This window comes from Pseudophryne corroboree, chromosome 4, assembly GCF_028390025.1.
Source record: "Pseudophryne corroboree isolate aPseCor3 chromosome 4, aPseCor3.hap2, whole genome shotgun sequence".
NCBI lineage: Eukaryota > Metazoa > Chordata > Amphibia > Anura > Myobatrachidae > Pseudophryne > Pseudophryne corroboree.
The window spans coordinates 139370030-139378532 of NC_086447.1; the positions used below are offsets into that span (position 1 = coordinate 139370030).

Below are 8503 nucleotides of genomic sequence, written 5' to 3' on the forward strand. Positions count from 1 at the left end.
TGATAAAAGACATTGTGCATACACACTGAATGATTTTTCAAACGACATGAACGATGAACGATATTGCTAGCATCGTCTGGGACACCAATGGTGGCTAATTTAAATAATGGGCTGGCATTACAGAGTGGCTATTATGATGAATATCGTTCATATCGTCCATCGCTCATCGTTCACCGCGTACACACTGAACGATATACACTTTTACGTGAAAGATATAGGCAAAGTTGAGCTGCAAGTTCAGAAGACTGAAACCCTAGCTGATGAAGGGCGGGGGCGCGCATCGTTCATTGGATACACACTGGACTATATTGTGAACGATATCGCTCATAAAGCTCACAAGGACTGATCTAGTTCACAATATCTTCTAGTGTGTATGGGCCTTTAGGCATGTGCACATGCCTATTCTCAATTCCCAATCTATACCAGCCTCCTGGGGCCCCCGGGCCACTGATGACTGTCACTCTGTGCCCATGTAAAGTGACTGATCAATCAGCCTTTTTGTTGAGCAGCTCCCAAAATTTCCCCAACAATAAAAACAGTGCTCTGTACCTGCTGGATACTGTGTTGGGTACAGTGCGGTATATATTGGGACACACAGTTAAATATTGAGTCAGTTACAGTGTGGGTCACACAGTGTGAGTCAGGTACAGTGCAGGACGGATACAGTGCAGGTTAAAGAGCGGGTCGGATACTTTGCAGTAAGCAGAGCCGGCGCTTCCATTAGGCAGCTGCCTATTGGCGTCAGCACATGAAGGACGGCTCTGCGTGCACCAAAAAAAAAAAAAGTAGTGAGGCACCCGCTCTCTAGTCACTTGCAGGAGCTGTTCCCTTCTCCCCCTGCTGCGTCGCTCACCCCCCTTCCCCATGAACAGGGGTGGCACCTTCACTCAGGGCAGAAGGGGCTTCCCCCAACACTGGCGACCCATCCCCAGCACATCCTGACTGGCTGCGGCGATGTGGGCTGATTATCCTGTGGATCTGCACGCTGCTGTCTCCCTGCACGGTGCTTGTAGCAGAGGCACTGCGGACATGTTGCCCGAACAAGAGCACCTCTACCTGCTCTACCAAGCCCTGACACTGGCACCAGGAAACAGACCAAGGTGAGTGAGCGGGAGACGGGAGAGCAGAGTGCAGAAGGGGAGAGAGGAGGAGGCAGGCTGTTCCACTAGGAGGCTTCCCCTGTGTCCGGCTCCTACCTCTCTCTGTCCTGACAGAGGCCCACGTTTTAGAGATCCCGTTTGCTATCACCGCTGATACGCCTGACACTTGCTCCTAACCCTGTGCGTTAAAACTGTGGAGTGCGGATTGCACCCAGTGACTTTGTGCTGCCCTGTGCAAGGTGTCCATCGACGTCCCAAGTCACTGTGTGTCCCATAATTATAGGTACCGCCAGCCTAACCCTCTCCTCCACTTCTACAGCCTTTCTCCAACCTCCCCCCATTGCCTACCCTAACCTCCCCTCCCGCAGCCTAACCCTAACCCTTCCCTCCCCGCAGCCTAACCCTAACCTCCCCTCCCCGCAGCCTAACCCTAACCCTTCCCTCCCCGCAGCCTAACCCTAACCTCCCCTCCCTGCAGCCTAACCCTAACCTCCCCTCCCGCAGCCTATCCCTAACCCTTCCCTCCCCGCAGCCTAAACCTAACCTCCCCTCCCCGCAGCCAAACCCTAACCTCCCCGCAGCCTAACCCTAACCTCCCCTCCCTGCAGCCTAACCTCCCCTCCCCGCAGCCTAACCCTAACCTCCCCTCCCTGCAGCCTAACCCTAATCTCCCCTCCCATAGCCTAACCCTAATCTCCCCTCCCTGCAGCCTAACCTCTCATCCCATAGCCTAACCCTACCTCCCCTCCCTGCAGCCTAACCTCCCCTCCCCGCAGCCTAACCCTAATCTCCCCTCCCTGTAGCCTAACCATAACCTCCCCTTCCTGCAGCCTAACCCTAACCTCACCGCAGCCTAACCCTAACCCCCCCCCCGCATTCTAACCCTAACCACCCCTCACCGCAGCCTAACCCTAACCTCCCCTCCCCGCAACCTAACCCTAATGTCCCCTCCCTGCAGCCTAACTCTAACCTCCCCAAGTGCTTGTCCCTAACCTCTTTCCCTGCAGCCTAACTCTAACCTCCCCTCCCATAGCCTAAATGGCCCAGTCCAGCATTAGGTAGAGGAAGAAGATCGCCACGCAGAAAGCACTGCCGAGCACCGTGATCTGTCAGCTCAGCTTCACGAACCTTGTCAGCACCAGCACAGCTCTGCTGACACCGCAGCCCGGGTCACACTGACAAGCTCTCCCCGAACGTGCACATAGTAACACCTGATATAAATTGTAAAGCGGCGCAGTGTGCGATGGTGAGCAGGTAGGGGAGGCTGTAAGTCTCAGGCGGCGATTGGATGAGATCTCTGCTAGCGGTGACAGACACCGAGAAATGTTACTGGCTGCACAGCATATTCTGCAGCACCTGCACATTTTTAAAAACAGGGTCACAAAATCCCTGTAGTGCATGTTTTGTGATTACTGAATCTCTCACATCACATGCTTGCCTTCCTTTCTAATCTCTTACATAGAGTATTTATCTTTATTTACTTACTTCTTTTCTAACATACCTTAATCACTTACTTTACTGTCTGCCTGTCTGTCTGTACATTACTCTTCTTTACCTGTACTCATGTCTTACCTACATTCCTTCTTTATTCTCCCTCCCTTGCTACTTCTCTCTCCTTACCTTTTCCTGCCTCAGTATTGCATGTGACAACAAGACTGCAGCAGTGCTGGCCCCACCCCTTTCACGATGTCATGAAGTGGGCGGGGGCTTGCAGTACGAGGAGGAAGTGCTGCATAGCCCTAAACCCAGCCACTGGGAGAACGGAGAACCACCACGGGCTGCAGCATCAGTGGTACAGGCTGTGCTGGGTGCTGTTACCAAACGCTGCCTGATCGTAGCTAAGCTCCGATCGCGGCAGCAATCCAGTGAAGAGGTGAGTGCAGGCCACTGTGGAGACAAAGCAATGCAGACAGTGTTTCTTTCCTGTAAACACTGGCTGCTTTGCAGGGAAGCCTGTGGGCCTATTTTCAATGGGGGGCCTGGAGCTGCAGCTCCATCCACCCCATTGTTAATCCGGCCCTGCACTTGAGAACAGTGTGTTAAACATTTAGCTCATACTTACCTACTGTGCTGCCTCCTCCTCCGGGAGGAGGCAGCGTTGTAGGTGCATGGGGGCGTGGCCGGTAGCAGGATGGGTGGTTCAGCGGTGTGGCCGGCAGCAGGATGGGTGGTCTGGGGGCGTTGCATCAGGGTCGTGTCATCGTGACTCCACCCCCCGCTGTGCTGTGCCGAGAAACGAGGCGCTGCATAACAGGAGGCAGAGCTATGATGACGCGATTCAGCGCGAATCGCATCATCGGACCCCTCGGGCCGCCCACTTGTTCTCTGCTGTGGGCGGCCGAGGGAGAAAGCGAGAGGCTTGCCCACCTTTCCGGGGGGGCGGGAGGGTCACCCGATTTTCGGGAGCCTCCCGGCCATTCCGGCAGGGTAGGCAAGTATGATTTAGCTATGGATTTCCTATGCAAGGACAGTTACCACTGGGCACATCACCACTCTCTACATCTACAGTATGCAAAGGAACAGCTTATTTGGAATGAAATATCATGTTTCTCATTCTTTCTTCAATAAATGTTATTCTTGTTCAGAATGTATGTATTTTTCCTGCTCCTGACCAGCCGCAGTAGTAGTATATTGACTTTGGGCTGACAACTCTGTTTCTCTAGCTTGACTCTAATTTGCAGTGGCCAGTGATGGTGAGGAAGAAAATGAACATAACTTCATAATGTATAGCAAACGTTTAATAATGAAGTACACATCTACATATATATATACTGTAAATGCAAAAGCCCTGACTGACTGACTGACTGACTCATCACTAATTCTCCTACTCCCCGATATGTTAGGAAGTTGAAATTTAACATAGGTTTTCTTCAGGTAGGAAATAAGAAAACTATGTAATTAGAATTTTAAAAACCTCCTCTAAGGGGATGAAAAGGGGGTTGACATAATAACATCATTACCGATGTGTGAACGATAACGCCCAAACGGGCAGTAGGATGAAATTTGGATTGCACCTCTAGTGTGTAGAATTTAATAAACTACAAAAATGGTCCAGTCACTTTTTACCATATCTGCTACGGGTGCTCCTCGGGTAACACAAAGAACCATGGATTAATATTTTCTTACATTAAGATGTCTCAAATCTAAATCGCTATATATTTACCAAATTTGTAACACTCGTTTATATTTACAACCGTGAAAATCAGAAATTCCCATGCGAAGAACGGGTAGAACAGCTAGTGGACATATAAATGACTGGCCTTATATATGCTACAGGCTAAGGATTATTGACTAACATTCTTAAAAAGTAAAATCTACTGTAAAACATACAGTAGTAACAGTAATTGTAGCTGGTCCGTCTGTTTCTGTCATGTGCAGAGAAGAACACGCAGTGCAATACCATCAGGGAGGCATCTGTTTGGCTCCAAATTTATTCTGCAGAAGAACAAGACCCCAAACATACAGTCAATGTCATTAAGAACTATCTTCAGCATAAACAAGAACAAGGAGTCCTGGAAGTGATGATATGGCCCCCACAGACCCCTGATCTCAACATCATCAAGTTTGTCTGGAATTAAATTAAGAGATGGAAGGATTAAGCAAGCCTACATCCATAAAAGCTCTGTAGTTAGTTTTCCAAGATGTTTGGAACAACTTCCCTGCTGAGTTCCTTCAAAAACTGTCTGCAAGTGTACCTAGAAGAATTGATGCTGTTTTGAAGGCAAAGGGTGGTCACACTAAATATTGATTTTCTATAGATTTCTCTTCTGTTCATTCACCTTGCATTTTGCTAATTGATAAATAGAAACTATTAACACTTCTATTTTTTTAAGTATTCTTACTTTGCAGCATATTTTCAACACCTGCCTAAAATTTTGCATGGTACATCATATACAGCAGTTGGCAGTGTGTTTTGATGCTACAGTGACGCGTACATTCTCCTTCTGCTTAAGCTTGCGCATCTGCTTCTAATAATTATCTGACACTTCCAGAAGTTTGAATCCATGTCCTGCTGCTATCTAATGCTGAAATCTTTAAAATTGTTTGTTTGATCATAGAACTCCTCCTAAACACAAGCTTCTCTTCACCTTGCATGTGGGTTTTTTCCCCTAACTCAAGTACTTCGTATCACCAGTTTGTGATGAAATCTGTCTGTAAAGTCATGACATATTACCTGAGCTACCTTCCCTCATCTTGACCTATATCTGTTCCAATTTTTGAGGTGTCCCAGGGGTATTGCCTCTCTGATGATAGCCACGGTCTAGTAAGTTGAACCTGAAGGATGTTACATGAGAGTGTTATGCCAAAAAGTCCCTCATCTGCTTTTTTGATTGATATTGAAGATGAGATGTTCAGTTGTTGCTTCAGTTAGTTGGGACAGTTCCAAATGCCAGGATTCACTTCCAACCTTTTGTGATCTCTGGTGGCTTATGAAGAGGTATAGGGGGAGAGTTATTAAATCATCTAAAGAGGACCAGTGAAGGTGTTGCCCATAGCAACCAATCACATGCTAGCCATAATTTTATGTACTAGATAAATCACAGCTAAAATCTGAGAGGTTGCTATGGGCAAAACCTCCACTTATTCTCCTTAGAAGGTTTGATAGCTCTCCACCTTAGAAGTTATAGGTTTACATGATCTTGAAATTTCCTAATGAAATGGATGAAATGTTTAAGTTCCATTAAAGTAGTTTAGGAGAACAATCGTGCTCTGCAAGTGGATTCACAAGTCTTTCTTCAGTGATGTTTTTGATCATGGAACACTCAGGAAAGAAGACTACTCTAGACACAATGCTTAATAATGAAATGGAAAATAATGCAAGTGTAATATATGAAAGTAACATTTCAAAGTAAACTCTTTAACACAATCACTATTGATTCTATTATTTTTTCACATCCAACGAGTAGAGAAGGGTCACTGTGTATTGGGTAAATTCTGAATACCTTTAACCCGGAGATTAGATGGCTTTTATAATTTAGGATAGATGGAGTCAGGCCTTGTGCACAAATATATATTATAATAAATCACAGGATTGAATTGGATCTGTGCACAATCTCACCTCTACCATATTGAACGTGATCCCCTCAGGATTTAATGCAACCTTCCCGGGTTATTGTAGTCATCTAACAATTTTCCATAATTACATTTAAAAAAAAAATAGGCCTTCCCATCTGGCTCTAAGGAGAAAAGTAACATATATTGTATTGTACAATGCGGGAAGCATGCAATATATAATTGTATTCTCTGGGGCTATATGCCTTAAATCCACGTTAACAGAACATTGTAAAAATAAAAACAAGTACACTTTATTCTATTTATTTTTCTACTGCGATGGATGATGCAATTTTACAACATTGTATGTTCACATTTGTTTTTGAATCAAGAGGGAAAAATACAAAAAGTAGAAGACCTTTAAAGCAACAGAAAAATAAGTGGTTGGTCTGTCAAAACATTCATTATCAAAAGAAGAAAGAGGCCTGGAGACGGAAGATTATGGTGAAGGATAAAGAGCAAGCGTGAATAGAGATAGAGAAATTAATAGGGCCCAGTTAATGATTTCCCTGGTGCGTCCCAGCTGTACCAAGAGGATCCATCTTATTTATCTCTATACAGGTTAAATTCTTGGTTCTACAAGGCTTCATCAGAAGCGCACTGACATACTAAACACTGGAGGAACAGAAATGTCACAGAACTTCAATAATCATATCTATTTATCACTTGAAACATACTGTACTAACCTCCAAAGCATGATGTAATCTGATGTATTTTGTTTTGCTCTGGTTTGGTGAGTCACTCAATTATATTTTTCCTGGCAAGATACTACATTCTGATTAGAACATCTTATCATGACTAACTTTATCACATCACGTTTTCTCTACAGTATGAAGTTATAAAGCATTATGCCAGCATGTTAAAAAAAATATATGTATGTGAGCTGTTGACACACATTCAAAAAGAAGTGTTCTGTAGACTTTGTGCACGTTCACTAATTATTTATGCAATTCTACTGAGACCCAGCCTTATTTGAAATTTCTGAAGCATTGAATAGAGAACATTAAGTCAGTCCACGCAATGGATGGCAGGTGTTCATTAAAGCAGACATGATATTTTCATTTGAGTAAATTGTCAGATAGCTAGCACATCACAAAATTGAAGTCTGCTCTACTTACCATAACCAAGAATAGAATTTTTGGCTATAACATTTGTGTTGAGGCTGCTGCATTAGAACATGATATACATAAATTCCATACATTTTATATACTTCTCCGATTTTAGTTAGTTTAAAAGCCATAATTAATGGAGAGGGGAATATATATATATATATATATATATGGACCGAAACGTCGATGAAAAACGGCATCAACAGTGAACCTGATTAAAATAAATTGAACCTACAAGTGATTTCAGAGACTGATTTCTGGGCGTGAGTGCACCTTCCACCCAGGTGGTAGTTGCGGTATATATATATATATATATATATATATATATTTTATTTTTTTTCTTCAGATTCACATTGTACACATTGTACAGTAAAATAAACCGTGTATCAGTAATTTAGGCAACATAACAGTAGAATAGACCATATAATAGAATAGATGGACCAGTTGGTTCTGTGGTCAACTATGTAATTCTACCTACTACTTTTGTTTTGGAACCTAAATTTTGATACAGTATATGTACAATTGTCCTATTTCTAGTAATATATACAGTACTCATTTGCGCTTATATGTCACACTTCAATATAATATGTATTTTATGCATTGGTTAATGATTTAATACAGAATCAACGGAATAATGTACCTCCTAATGTCAATTCTTATGATATTCTAGGTCATTGAGGATTTCCATGACCATATTATGGAACAAGTCTGAGAGACAAGTGCTTTTATACAGTCCACAGATCTATGTGACAATTTCTGATACAGTAGGGTGCATTATTCTTTACAATTTGCTAATTTTCTAACAGCCACTGAAGTGATAACATTTATTAATGTGTATTATTTATAATATAATTCTCAGTAACATTATATATATTTTTAAAACTTGATTTTTCCTTTATAGAATTCATTGTTACATAATAAATAGTAATAATAAGAGTTGCGTGTTTTTAGATTGTTTTATGTGTTTATGTTGCGCTATACCAAATGTTCTATCACTATGGAACATCCTTGCTTGTTTGCTAAAAAATAACTTGAAATCCTCAATAGGAATCATTTGGGCAAAAATATGGTTTCAAAAAGTGCTTAACAAAAACATTTTGTAAAATTATATATTTTTTTTAATTAAATATGTTTTTGGTACAAAATCTTAACAACCTCTTTGATAGTATGTAATGTTTGTAGTACGTGTAGTGGTCATTCTTTGGCATTTAGGTTAGATGTGTTCTCAAACAGGAGACTTAC

General features: G+C 42.9%; 1 long non-coding RNA gene across 1 annotated transcript in view; it reads left to right on the top strand.

Annotated features, from left to right (window-relative positions):
- The window catches only part of LOC134911178 (uncharacterized), a 108842-nt gene extending 100724 nt beyond the window's left edge, over window positions 1-8118 (top strand). The window contains exon 3 of the long non-coding RNA XR_010176386.1: window positions 7932-8118. This is a non-coding gene — a long non-coding RNA (uncharacterized LOC134911178). The remainder of the gene's footprint in view (window positions 1-7931) is intronic.
- Window positions 8119-8503: the final 385 nt, after the last annotated feature.